The sequence below is a fragment of the Nomascus leucogenys genome, chromosome 9 (assembly GCF_006542625.1).
Source record: "Nomascus leucogenys isolate Asia chromosome 9, Asia_NLE_v1, whole genome shotgun sequence".
Lineage (NCBI taxonomy): Eukaryota > Metazoa > Chordata > Mammalia > Primates > Hylobatidae > Nomascus > Nomascus leucogenys.
In genome coordinates this window covers 110815954-110830792 of record NC_044389.1, presented here as the reverse complement: position 1 = coordinate 110830792, position 14839 = coordinate 110815954, and the positions used below count along the sequence as shown (strand labels likewise).

Genomic DNA, 14839 nt, shown 5'->3' with positions numbered 1-14839 from the left:
TTTGTTTCTTTTTAAAATATTACCTTTTATTGTGTCTTCTTTGGTTTTCATCAAGCATTTATGTGACTTTATGGTCTCTTCTTAGCATACTAATTATACTTCTTATTTACATTTGTTTACTGGTAACCCCAGAATTTGCAAAACACATAAACATTTGCCCCTAATCTCCCCCAAGCCTGGGTCCCCAGGAGTTTTAACTCTCAGCTACTCTATACTCGTTCTTCAGCATTTAGCTTTGATCAGGGGTTACATTTTTCTACCTGCTTATGGCTCTAGTGGCTTCTGTTTCTGGTAAGCTGTGATTTTCTGTATTTCCTTGTCTCTGAAGTTTTCAGGGCATTGGTTTTCCCTGTGACCTCACTATCTGTTGGATCTAGCAAGAGTCATTCTTTTTAGTTTATTTTTTGTTGATTTCCTGTGAGGACAGGAGTGACAAATTTTAAAATCTTTACATGATGGAACAGAAACCTAAAATTGGGACATTTCACTTTTAAGAACCGATTGGTGTTACTGAACAAGTTTAAGGAATATTTATGTGAATGCTCTAGACATTCCACTTCTAGAGAGTCTTTTGCATATGTCAATCAGGAGACATGTAACAGAGCATTCACAAAATTTTACTTATAATTACCTCAAATTGAAACTCACCCACATGTTTATTTTCAGTAGAATGAACACTATTTACTTTAAGACAGGGAAAAGCATAAACTAAAATTGCACATATCAAAATGGATGTACCTTATGAACATGAAATTTATTGAAAATAGCAAGTAAGATATAAAGCATGTACTGTGTATCCACTTATATAAATAATTTAAAATTAAAATATAAAAGGTATATAAAGATATTAAAAATGTGGCTAAAACCAGCCAGAAGACTTGTGGATTTAGTAGCCTAGAATTCAATTTTGGGCTCACCACCAGGTGAAAGGACAAAGAGGCTGTTTCATTGTTGCTGTAATTTGCTCTAGGTCATAAATATTCTGTTGAATCTTTCAATATTGTGTAATATTTAAAAAATAAATAATAGAAAAACTTTTTTATTACATTCGACAAAATATTTTAATAATTTTCTGTAACATTTTTGCATCTTTTAATCCTTTTGCTAACATTAACAAGTATCCAGATTAATGCCAACCCTTCTCATTTACTTGTAACATCTCTCTCAATTAGCAGGCCATTATAAATTTCCAGAATCTTTAATGTGTACATGATAGAACTCTTGCTAACAGCATAAGTGAACATACTTATTTATAGATTATGTAACAAATTTATAAAAACACTGTAAAATAAAGTGCTGTTAGAGTAAGTCTTAGCTGAGTGTTTCATACTTACACATCTGCCTTGTGACATAGAGTAGAAATACTTACAATAAAATTATTTGAAATATATACATGTATTGGCTCCCTGAAATGTGATCCTTTATTTATGCATAATGCATTAAAATAAATCCACATTGTGAAATTTGCTCAGAGTTTTCCCTTTTCAAACATTTGACTTTTAGGGTTTTGTTTGACATACAACATTCCAAATACAAAAGAAAATTGTAATTCTGTATACACAATTAGCAATATGTATAGTAAGGTATTGTTTCTCACAATTATTCAACCATAGACTCTTAAAATAACATATTGATATGGTTTGGCTGTGTCCCCCACACAAATCTCACCTTGAATTTAGCTCCCATAATCTCCACATGTTGTGGGAGGGGCCCAGTGCAAAGTAATTGAATCATGGGGCCAAAGTTTCCCCATGCTGTTCTCCTGATAGTGAATAAGTCTCATGAGATTTGATGGTTTTATAAAGGGCAGTTCCCCTGTACACACTCTCTTGCCTGCAGTCATGTAAGACGTGCCTTTGTTCCTTCTTCACCTTCCACCATGATTGCGAAGCCTCCCCAGCCATTTGGAACTGGAGTCCATTAAACCTTTTTCTTTATAAATTACCCAGTCTTGTGTATGTCTTTATCAGCAGTGTGAGAACAGACTAGTACACATATTTATGTATTTTATTCGTTTTGGAATTAGAGTAAGGAAAATTGTCGTATAATTTAGTTCTCCTTTTCACCCAGGTGTTAAAAACAGCACCAAATAAACATTGACTTCTTTGTTTTGCCAGATATATAAGAAATTTCCCCTTCCATCTCATGCCCCTCTGTACCTCATGAGTTCCCATCTGTACTAAATTAATCAGGGTTCTCTAGAAGCAGGTCCAGGAATTGACTCACATTATTTTTGAGGCTGGGGAGTCCCAAGAGCTGCAGTCAGTAAGTTGGAGACCTAGGGGAGCTGATGGTGTCAGCCCCAGTCCAAGTCCAAAGGCCTGAGAACATGGAAAATTGATGATGGAGTTCCCCACTCAAGGCCCAACAAGCTCAAGACCCAGGAAGAGCCAGTGTTTCCATTTGAGTCTGAAGGAAGGAAAAAGACCAATGTCCCAGCTCAAAGACAGACAGAAATAATTCTCCTTACTCACAAGAGAGCCAGCCTTTTTGTTCTATTCAGGCCTTCAACTAACAGGATGAGGCCCACTCACTTTAGGGAGAACAATCCACTATACTGAAAGTTCACTAATTTAAATGTTAATCTTATCCCAAAACACACTCACAGAAATACTGTTTGAACAAGTATCTGGACACCTCATGGTCCAGTCAAATTGACATACAAAATTAAACATAATGGCATACTTTTTCTGAACTAAATTGAGAAGAAGAGTACAAATACAAGGGAAAAAAGGAAAATGTATATGAGGTTCAATGCAAAATAGGTTTTCAGCAAATGACAACTTATTTATTTATTTATTTATTTATTTATTTTTTTTTTTTGAGATGGAGTCTCACTCTGTGGCCCAGGGTAGAGTGCAGTGACATGATCTTGGCTCACTGCAACCTCTGCCTCCCGGGTTCAAGCGATTCTCCTGCTTCAGCCTCCTGAGTAGCTGGGATTACAGGCACGTACAACCATGCCCAGCTAATTTTTGTATTTTTAGTAGAGACTAGGTGTCGTCATGTTGGTCAGGCTGGTCTCGAACTCCTGACCTCGTGATCTGCCCACCTTGGCCTCCCAAAGTGCTGGGATTACAGGAGTGAGCCACTGCGCGAGGCCACATTATTTAACCATAATTGATTGGTTTTACTTTTCCATCCCACTTGCAATGCTATTCTGTCATCAATGACAATGTGCATGTATCAACAAATTTTAAATATGAAAATTGGTGAAATATTGCTTTGAATTGAATTTTTAAAATATAAGATTATTAATGTAATATTCAGTAGATAGAATGGACACAAATAAACTATCCATTTAATGCTATCAAAGCACCATCTGTGTTTGGGGGCCAAGCTATATCACCTTTGTTATACTGTCAATCTATGAGACTCTTTCTTCTAGCAGGGCAATTAACATCATTAATCACACTCAGAAAAACACTGCAGTTAGGGGATAGAGGGATGAGTAACACAGGAAGTGTAAAATTAAACACAGGTGATTTAAGAGTCTGCATTGCAGGTACATAGTAAATATTATAAAAAATTATTTTACAAGGCTAAGCTTTTTCTCAAAATATAATACATTCTTAGTTTACATTTTATTTGAGAAATCAAGTGTTTTTTGTTTACTCTTTGTATCACATCTACCATTATTTTATTTTTTAATTTTTTATAATTAATTCTTTTTCTCAATTGTTAATTTTTACCCTTTTCCTTTTATCTCTTGTTTTGTATACAGAAGATGCCTAAAATGGTCATGAAAGAGACGTGAAAGACTCTAGATTATTTTTATGATTTTATATAATTTTATTTCTTTCATGAAACAGAGAAAGAACATGTATAGATTGCTTGCTAAATTTGTAAATGGTCAGAACTTCATTCATAAAGGGAGAAAAGTAAAGATCATTCTATTTTAATTCATAAAACAGAAACTACTTCAAGCATACTTAATGTGTAAAGTCTAAATGGCAAAGAGGAGAGGACTCTAATTATATGCTTGGCTTCAGACACTTAATTGAGTTGCCTGAGATTAGCTAATTTGCTCAAAACATTTTTGTTGATGTCATTTTAACTGTCCAACATAAGTTCAGAACTTTAAAGATTGATTAATTGGTAACAACTTAATTTTTGGGTCTTGTATGTACTGTGAAGACATCTAAATTAATTCTAAGCATAAATAAAATTTAGAAATTGATTTTGTATCTAGCATTATTTAAGATTTTGTTCTATGTTGTTAACTATGCTGAGCTATAATTACATAACCATATTGAAATTCAAAAGTCAAAATGAATCTCATAGTGTTTTCACTGGCAAGAAGTTCTGATCAATAACTCATACCACATGCAAAAATCAATTCTGTTTAATTGTGGTTCTAAATGAGAAAGTTAAAACACTGACACTTCTAGAAGAAAATGCAGAAAGAAATCTTGATAATATACATTAGGTAAATGCAGCATAATAAGTACTAATCAGAAAGTAAGAAATTGGTACCTTATATACAAACTAATAAATTCCGTTCCTCAAATGATGCCCTACGAGTGAAAACATGAGCTACCACATGGATAAATGTTTGCTTCTATGTATGACAAATTAAATCCCTACCAGACCTTCCTGCAGAAAGGAATAGCAAACCCTGGACACAGCACAGAAAGCAAGTGCCTGCAGGCACCGGAATAGGCTGGCCAAGAGCAGATAGACTGGATGGAGGGCGTGCACATTTTCCGAGACCATTGAAGACCAGAAGGTATAAAAATTCATTGCTCGTGGCCCGGGGCGAAGTAGCCCGTGTAGCATGACCAGTGCTGGGGGGACAGAGACAGAAGATCCCTCCAGTATTTTGATCAGGGGCACAAGAAAGTGAGGTTGGGAGAACGAGACAAGGAGATTACGATATCCCATAAAAAAAGGAGCAGAAAGAGGGATTATCTAAATCTCTCTACCCACATCTCCTGCTGATTCCTAAATCATGCACGTGTAGGATAGCTCAAAAATATCTCAGCTAAAATGAAGTGATCTGGACGAAGACCAGAGCTGCCTCCCAAGGAGTAGAGTTTGCAGATCAAACTAGCCAAGAAAATGGCCTGCTGAGACATAGGAAACCATGCCCATCGGAGAAACCTAACGAGGCCAGAATCTCCTCACATTCATATTCACGAGACCGCAGACATAATCCGAGGTTACCCGGAAATGATCTGCTGAGACATAGGAAACCATGCCCATCGGAGAAACCTAATGAGGCCAGAATCTCCTCACATTCATATTCACAACACCCAGACATAATCCGAGGTTATCCGGAAATGATCTGCTGAGACATAGGAAATCATGCCCATCGGAGAAAACTAACGAGGCCAGAATCTCCTCACATTCATATTCACAACACCCAGACATAACCCGAAGTTACCCGGAAATGATCTGCTGAGACATAGGAAACCATGCCCATCGGAGAAAACTAAGGAAGCCTGAGTCTCCTCACATTCATATTCACGAGACCGCAGATATAATCCGAGGTTACCCGGAAATGATCTGCTGAGACATAGGAAACCATGCCCATCGGAGAAACCTAAGGAAGCCTGAGTCTCCTCACATTCATATTCACGACACTGCAGATATAATCCGAGGTTACCCGGAAATGATCTGCTGAGACATAGGAAACCATGCCCATCGGAGAAACCTAACAAGGCCAGAATCTCCTCACATTCATATTCACGAGACCGCAGATATAATCCGAGGTTACCCGGAAATGATCTGCTGAGACATAGGAAACCATGCCCATCGGAGAAAACTAAGGAAGCCTGAGTCTCCTCACATTCATATTCACGAGACCGCAGATATAATCCGAGGTTACCCGGAAATGATCTGCTGAGACATAGGAAACCATGCCCATCGGAGAAAACTAAGGAAGCCTGAGTCTCCTCACATTCATATTCACGAGACCGCAGATATAATCCGAGGTTACCCGGAAATGATCTGCTGAGACATAGGAAACCATGCCCATCGGAGAAACCTAAGGAAGCCTGAGTCTCCTCACATTCATATTCACGACACTGCAGATATAATCCGAGGTTACCCGGAAATGATCTGCTGAGACATAGGAAACCATGCCCATCGGAGAAACCTAACAAGGCCAGAATCTCCTCACATTCATATTCACGAGACCGCAGATATAATCCGAGGTTACCCGGAAATGATCTGCTGAGACATAGGAAATCATGCCCATCGGAGAAACCTAACGAGGCCAGAATCTCCTTATTCATATTCACGACACGACAGATATAATCCGAAGTTACCAGGCACACACAGAATCAGGAAAATGGAATACATTCTCAGGAGAAAAGAAAAACAATTGATTCTGAGCCTGAGATGAACCAGACATTTCAATTAATGGTAACAGTTTTCAAGCAGCCATTATATTTATTTTTAATAACTAAATCAAAACATTGTTTCCAATGAATGAGGAACAAGAGGTATAAAGAGTAGAAACAGAAAAGTAGGATCACATGGAAATTCTACAACTAAAAAATAGAATTTCTGAAATAAAATATTCGAACAGCATAGAATTACTAAAAAGTTCTATGAAGATGTGGAGCTGAAAATCTCACACATTGCTTGTGGGAATGAAAGATGATCTGGAAGTTTCTCACACAGATAAACATATAGTTAGTACATTACTCAACAATTCTACCTCTTGGCATTTACTGAAAAAAAAAAAAGGAAAATTCAGTCAATAAAGGCTTGTACATAAAAGCTGTGTATGTAATAGTTTTATCTTTACTAGAAGATTAAGATTAATACTTAATGTTAATAGATAACAATGGAAACTGAAATCTACCTACATGCCCAGTTACTATTATAGAAGAATAGATAAACCAATCGTGGTCTCTTCACATAATAGAATAGTATTCAGTAATAAAAGCTATTGTCTTGTTTTTATCAATGACAAGTATCTCAAAAATATTTTCCTCAGTGAAGGAATATGGGCACAAAAGAGGATGCCCTGTAATTCCATTAGTATTACATTCTAAAAACGGCAATAGTATTCTATATGCACGGAGGGCAGAGCAAGGAAGGACTCTGTAGGCTTGGGAAAGGAGAAAAGCGTGATTGCAGAGAGCACAGAGTAGTCTTTGTGGGACGAAGGAAATATTCTCTATCTTTACTGTGGCAATGGTAAAACAGTAACAGATAATCAAATAAGTTTAGGGTTTACATCAGAATTTATCCAACTTTCGAAGAGTCAGAGGATACGAATTTTAAAAAACTTTTTAATTTTTGTTAGCTCAGTTTTCCTGTGCTTATATGAACCAAGGCTCTTTATTACTCTTGTTAACATAAAGGAACATACTGTTTGAAAAGCTGCTTCAGGAGGGATAGAAAGAAAATGAATCAAAAACACTAACTGTAGGCCCCTATACCCTTGTAGAGGAAATGATAGGGACATAAACATATTTATTACTGGCATGTAGTGCTAAGTGCTATAAAAAGATCCGAAAAATGTGCTAGAAATTTTTACAATGTATTTTACATATTGCTTCCTAAATGTAGTTTAAAGTCATGAGATAGAGACCTTTTGAGCTCAGAATTTCCCCCTGGAGTCTCTATTTTTAATATAACCCCCAGTTGCTGGAAATACTAACATTTTCTTAATACATTTAGATTTAGAGAGAATTCCCTTAAGAAACAAGGAGAATTGTTTTGACGTGTATAATTGTAGGAATTTGAGAGGAACATGAAAATGTTGCTAAGTAAAAATTTCTATGGGTATTTAGAGGTACTGACACATGTACCCAATATATATAGTTCTGTATAATGTCTGGGGAACGCTTAAGTTCTACTTCACTAATAAAACACACGCTGAAATGGGGAAAAGGGGAAACATTTTCACATAGTTTTATGTCAGCAATCTAAAATACAACCTAAAGGAAAGATTGATCTGGGCTTTATGTTTTTCCCAGCCTTTGTGAAGGTTTCTAACAAAATTGATTTATTTGAGCATCTAGTTTTAAAGTGAACAGTTCCTAGCAACGTGAATGCCTATAGTGACCTTCACAACTTGTCTTGTAAGCGGCATGGTGACCCTTGCCAGTAGCTTTTATAACTGTGGATTATTCTCTGAGCTTTACACACACTGAGCCCAATTTGCTGAGTAGGTGTGTTTTTCCCTGCCCAAAATTTTAAGAGATTTGAAAGGTGCTTTAATTCTTACCATGCAGTAAATGCTACACTGGTGATGTTGAAATAGTAGATTCCCCACACAACTATATTCCTTTCAGCACGTAGTTTCTGCAGCCTTATTTCATGTCCTGGTTTCCACCCTGGTTCACCATTCCATCAGGAGTCAGGGCTCCTGAATCTAGCTGGTGGCTGAACCAACCTTGGACAGGATGTCTCTCTTCCTCTCCCCAGTGGAAGAGCAGACCCTGGGAGCTCCCTGGTTCATTCCACATCTTGACAGAAACTAAAGTAAAGGGTGCTTTCATCACATTGTGATGTCAAAGAACTTTCATGCACCCCTAAAATTCTGAACTCCTTGAAAAAACCCAATGAGGATTGAAAAATTGACACACCCAAAAGCTAGTGCTTGGGAAGAAAACAACCCAGAGCTGTTCTGTTTCTGACTCAAGATATTGGAGCAAGCTATGCCTCTCCATGGAGTAATCCCTCCTCAACTCCTAGTGTTGAGTCCAGGAGTCAGAGGGCCTGTATCATTGTAGACACACACTGGCATTTAAGCAAGACTTACCACACTAGGGTCTTCCATCCATTCTACCACTTACTGTCATCTTCTATAACATACACAGAAGAAAGTAGGAGGAGTGTATCTGTGTCCACATTTTCTGCCTGGCACAAAAAATGATGAATCCACAAAGTGCAGTTTCACCTAGCATTTATCAGCCACCAAAGCTGTACAGTAATGTGACTTTCTATTTAATTCCTCACCATACCATATTGTTTAAAAAAGATTCCATCAGGCCTGGGTACAGTGGCTCACACCTGTAATCCTAGCACTTTGGGAGGCCAAGGTGGGTGGACCACTTGAGCCCAGGAGATCAAGACTAGCCAGGGCAACATGGAAAAATCCCTTTTCTACAAAAAGTACAAAAAGAAAATTAGCTGGATGTGACGGTGTGTGCCTATAGTCCCAGGTACTCATGAGGCTGAGGTGGGAGGATCAGCTGATCCTGGGAGGTCGAGGCTGCAGTGAGCCCTGATTGCACTACTGCATTCCAGCCTGGGTGACAGAGTGAGACCCTCCCCCCTCACCCCCATAAAAAAGGATTCTGTCATCTGATTTATAGATGATCTTTTAAATCACTAAACTCAGAACAAATTAAAATATCCAAAACATATATTTATAATTGTACATACAAGATTCAGCTGGCTACCAGAATTTTAAACAGGTAAATGGGTATTTTAGCCCTCTGTGAATATCAATTAGGTGCAAATATAGCCTTTGCCATCAGAGTGAAATATCATATTATGACTAGGTCTCTGAACAAATTTGTTGAATTTATTTTATTTTGTATTTTGAAGTTGCTTTTAATATGAGTGTTGGAGCATAAGGGTCTTAGTAATTGGATTACCAGAGTATCTGAGTACCAAAAAAGATATGAGAAAATTACTTCCATTAGGTTCGAAAGGATTTATTGAGATCCTAAAATATCACACTTGCCAAAGGGGAGAATTGTCTTCCAAAATCATTTTTCTTTTTTAAATTTGGGTCTCCAAAGCCACTGCACTTACTGCAATTAATAAAATTCTCTGGCAAGGCACGAGTGTTCTTGCTTCAAGCTGCAAACACTTTCCCCTGAAGACTTGGAATGACGCGAAATTAATATGAGGGAGGAAAGAAAGAATTAATTAGTATTTGATAGTGGAGCATTAGATGTTGATTTATTAGTCACAACCAACATTAGCTGAGCTTACTTTATAAACCTCAAACCATATCCTTCCCAGGTTTGTTCTCATCACCACCATAAATTGTACATATACTAACTGATGGTAATTTGTCACAAACAAACATAGAGGCTCTTAGTCAAATGGTGACATATATGTGAGTGTATAAACTTCCTCATATTAACATGACTCAAGGAATATACCAACTATGGGGAAAATTGCATCAGTAAAGAAAAAGGAAGAAGGATGTACCTCCAAGCAAATGCAAATGGAAACAAAAACCAGGATCATAATCTCTGCAGAGAAAATAGTGTTCAAGCCAACACATTACATAAACAATGAAGACTGTGTTTTTTGACAAATGTTAAAATTTGCATGATCTTGCATTTTATTTCTTATGTTGCTGATTTTATAATTCTGATTAAAGCTGACCTGAATGTATTCAGTTTCTGTGTAATATCCTAGTACTTTCATGCATTTTTTGCAGGAATGAGTAATATTATTTTTCATAGATGAAGAAGGAACTGGTAGTGAGTCAAGACATACTGAAGCAAAATAATAATAAAAGTTATTATTACCAAAAAAAGTAAAATAAAACTTCTAGTCATTAAATATTGTAAAACGTTCAGTTAATGGTTGGATAAATGGGAAATCAAAACTGTAAAAAATATAAGCAATCAGAACTCTGTAACTGAGTGCAGCAAACCAACCACAACAACAACAAACTCATGGCTCTAAAACTTTCTATTATTGAGGAAGAATGAAGGAAACAAAATCAAGTAAGCGTTTAGTTGAAGGGATTAGAAAAACACAGAAAAAATTGTTATAAAGATAAATTACAACGTTAGTGAAATTATAATATAAAAGCTACGATACATAAACACAGCCAAGAATTAGTGTTTTAAATAGTAACATGATATGCATATATTCCAGACTGGAGAGAAAGACACCAAAATTGTCACGTGTGACTTTCTCTTGGCACAGAGATCAATGGCAATTTCAAATTTTGTTTTATTTTCCAATTTCTTTTTTCATTGGGTATGAATTTATCTTATTAATCAGAATAATGTTAATTGTTAAAACATGAAAAAGTGAAATGTTGGGATCATTTACTCTGAATCTTTAAGAAACTTTAAAAATTGATTTTTTGAAAATTATTTGAAATTACAGAGTTTGCAATGATTAACATTCTCTTTCCTATTCCTTACTATAAGTACTAATATAAGGAGATCACCTTCTGGTTTTATTATATTGGACCCTGTGGTTGCTTCTTCAATATCCATTTCTTTTCTGATAACTATTCTAATTTATGCTAGAGTTTCCATATTCTTTAACCCCGGTTCTGAGTAGTCCATTTGCTTCAGAGAATCTGGTTAAAACATTGCTTTTAGGCATGAGGTATCGAGTTTAAGTTTAAACTGTTTATCAACATAATACATGGCTAGGAGCGGTAGCTCGAGCCTGTAATACCAGCACTTTGGGAGGCCAAGGCGGGTGGATCACTTGAGGTCAGGATTTGGAGACCAGTCTGGCCAATATGGCAGAACTCCGTCTCTACTAAAAATAAAAAAGTTATCTGGATTTGGTGTCACATGCCTGTGATGTCAGCTACTTGGGAGGCTGAGGCAGGAGAATCACTTGAACCTGGGAGGCAGAGGTTGCAGTGAGCCGAGATCGCACCACTTGCGCTCCAGCCCGGGTGACAAAGCAAGACTAAAAAAAAAAAATGCACACATCTTCCATTAATGGCCCAAATGGACACAGGGGATTTGGATCAATGAAATGGAACAAAGATCTTCCTAGGCATTTGGTGGGGAAAAAATAAACGATTTCTTAGAGTGTCTGAAAAGAAATAAAGAAAGAAAGAAAGCCTCCTTCCCTCCTTCTCTCTCTGCCTCTCTGTCTCCATCTCCTTCTTCTCCATAGATGAGGAAGCCTGCAGCCCCTGAAGGTTACGGGTGCTGTCGGAGCCATGAGGAAGAGCCATCAGCCCAGGGAGATGCTGAGGGTTGGGGCATCTCCATGGATGAGCTCCATGTACTGCTGGACTCATCCAACCCTTCGTGGACATCACTTTGTAGTGAAAATCCCTTTTGTTGTTGAAGAAAGCCTGAGCTGGCTGGGTGATTGATTACTCATAAAGTATGTTAATACCTTGATGTTAATATTCTCATGAGAGAATTATACTATAGTCTTATGATAGCACTAAAAGTAATTTAAAGACCCCACCCTTTTCCAAATAAAACCAACACTTGTGAAACCCTTGCTTTGCCCTTTACTATCTATGTTCCTGGACAAACTATTAAATGTGCCGAGTCTACACCTCCACCTCAGTTTAGGATCAATAATCTATATCTTTTCTTTTTCAGTTTCAATACATAAAAATAAGTGCCATGAGTAGTTCTTGTAACCGAATAGGCACTCAAAAGTGAAATTAGGCTCTTCATTTCTCCTGCTTTCTTATCATACATCTTTATGATACTTTAATTTGAGCTACAACCCCTGAGATCCTCTTGAGAGTTAATCACTGCTGAGAGACAATACACAGACAGGACAACAGACAGATTGTATGTGACAACAGAGCTCTTACCCACAACCTCTGCAGCAATTGCGCCCTGACAATGGGGACTTAGTGAATAACTGCTACCTGCCCTATTTGTGCCCCCAACTCAGGAACGGCAGATAAATCCAATATGCTTCTCTAATAATCACATAGTTCTCATTCTTTTATTTTTAATGTTTATTTTGATCTTCTACAATTAAAAAATCAGCTAACAATCATAGGTATGAATCCATCAATGCTTCCAACTTATAATCATTCTTGTATTAAGAATTTTACTCTTTCATTTTCCTGTGGTTGCTTTTTTCCCCTCAGGTTCTGCAAACACATTTGTTGCCTAAAATTGCACCTCTGAGAAATTCCAGCACACTGGCATAGTGTTCTGGACTCTCGCTGTGGTATTACTGCCAGCAGTATGCTTCCTTATTAAAAAATGTAGAGGCTCACTTGCAGCAAGTTTGATAGCAGGATGATAAAATGGCAGGGTATTTTTAAACACAGACTTTATGAGATGTATTACATAGAATTAAATTTAGACCATATATCAAGGAAATCACCATAGAGCTTTGAGCGTGATTCAGATTATCCTGGCATTAGTTGGACCACTCTGTTGGCTACACAATGTCATTGCCTGAGTGGGAAATAAATGCCCCAGTCTATGGGGGCACTATCCGGTTGGCTTGCTGGTCACAGCAACCTCCCCCCACAAGATGTCTTATCTGGAAGGGTCTGTAGGGCAGCAATTGGTGGAAATACACAGCAGAAGAAGATTATGACTCTTTCTCCAACACATCCCCTCCTCAGTACACATCCTCTGCTCCCAATGATGGTACAAACATCAGGGATTTGACAGGACACACTCAAGAAACTGTTTTTTGTTTGTTTTTTTGTTTTTCTTTCTTTTTTTTTTTTTTAGTTTGTTTTTGGTAGGATCAATCTAAATGTAAGGTTATTTTGATGGTTAATATTGAATGTCAACTTTATTGAAGGATACAAAGTATTGTTCCTGGATGTGTCTGTGAGGGTGTTACTGAAGGAGATTAACATTTGTGTCAGTGAAATGGGAGAGGCAGACCCACCCTCAATCTGGGTGGGCGCCATCTAATCAGCTGCTAGGGCCACTAGAATAAAAGCAGGCAGAAGAACATGAAGGACTTGACCAGTTGAGTCTTCCAGCCTCCATCTTTCTCCCATGCTGGTTACTTCCTGCCCTTGAGTATCAAACTCCAAGTTCTTCAGCTTTGGGACTCTTGGACCTTTGACCACAGACTGAAGGCCGCACCGTCAGCTTCCCTACTTTTGAGGTTTTGGGACTTGGACTGGCTTTCTTGCTTCTTAGCTTGCAGACAGCCTATTGTAAGACTTCACCTTGTGATCGTGTGAGTCAAAACTCCTTAATGAACTCTTCCTCATATATACATCTATCCTATTAGTTCTGTCCCTCCAGAGAACCCTGACTAATACAGTTACACTCCTGGTCCACATTTGGGATTCTGTATGTAAACCTCAGAAGAAATTCAACAAAATTTGTTGAATTTTCCCTTTGGTGACTTCACATCTTTGCAAAGAGGGGGTTTTGTTGGTTGCTGTGATAAAACTATGTATAACAAAATCAATATGCATCAAGAAATAAGGATCAAGAAGTCATGCAATGCCCACAGGTGAACATCTCCCATTATTGAATAATTATAACTACTTAACAATAAAACTGAATATTAGTTTTCTTTCAACTTATGTTATGTGTATTATTTTTTCAATGATGCCTTAAGTGGTTAGGATAGAAATACTTACATTTTTTTTGGACTTAGTGACTTAATAAATGTAAGCCGTCATGTATTTATTTTGGAACACTGTGGGAATATTGCTGCAATAGTAAAGCCACCGTGGGAACTAAAAAAGCTTGTGAATCTGTCCCTATTTAATTAGACCAGGAATTTGGGCTTAAGCCAGTGGTGACTCTTCTGACCAGCATCTACAGAGGGTCAGCTATGAGATCCCAGTCCACCGGGGAAGCAGGCTGGTAAAACCAATCCACCCCTCCCAATGGGATAGTCAGTGTGACACACAGAAGACCCAGTAGTAGAATGGCTCTGGGTAGACAGGAGTTAAAAATCATGGTGGAGAAACCAGGAGGCTGTGTATGTTTGCACTGAGACCCTGCATACCTGACACCTTCAGGTCTGAGTGCCACCAAGAGGGAGCCGCTCACTCCACCCTGGAACAGGCCAGTCAGAAGAGGCGCAGACACTGAGGAAGGCTGACGCCTTGAAGCAGCCCACCCAGCCTGCTTCGTTAGAACTGTCTTTTAGTCTGAGTGCAAATGAGCAATGCCCCAGTTCCAGCCCTTGGAAATGTTTTCTTATGTTTCTTTATAAATCTTAGCATCCTCATTCTACCTTT

At 37.8% G+C, this 14839-nt stretch overlaps 1 long non-coding RNA gene across 1 annotated transcript in view; it reads left to right on the top strand.

The window, feature by feature from the left end:
• The window catches only part of LOC105738228, a 32280-nt gene extending 18310 nt beyond the window's left edge, over positions 1-13970 (top strand). Inside the window, exon 3 of the long non-coding RNA XR_001113987.2 lies at positions 11806-13970. This is a non-coding gene — a long non-coding RNA (uncharacterized LOC105738228). The remainder of the gene's footprint in view (positions 1-11805) is intronic.
• The last annotated feature ends 869 nt before the right edge of the window (positions 13971-14839 follow it).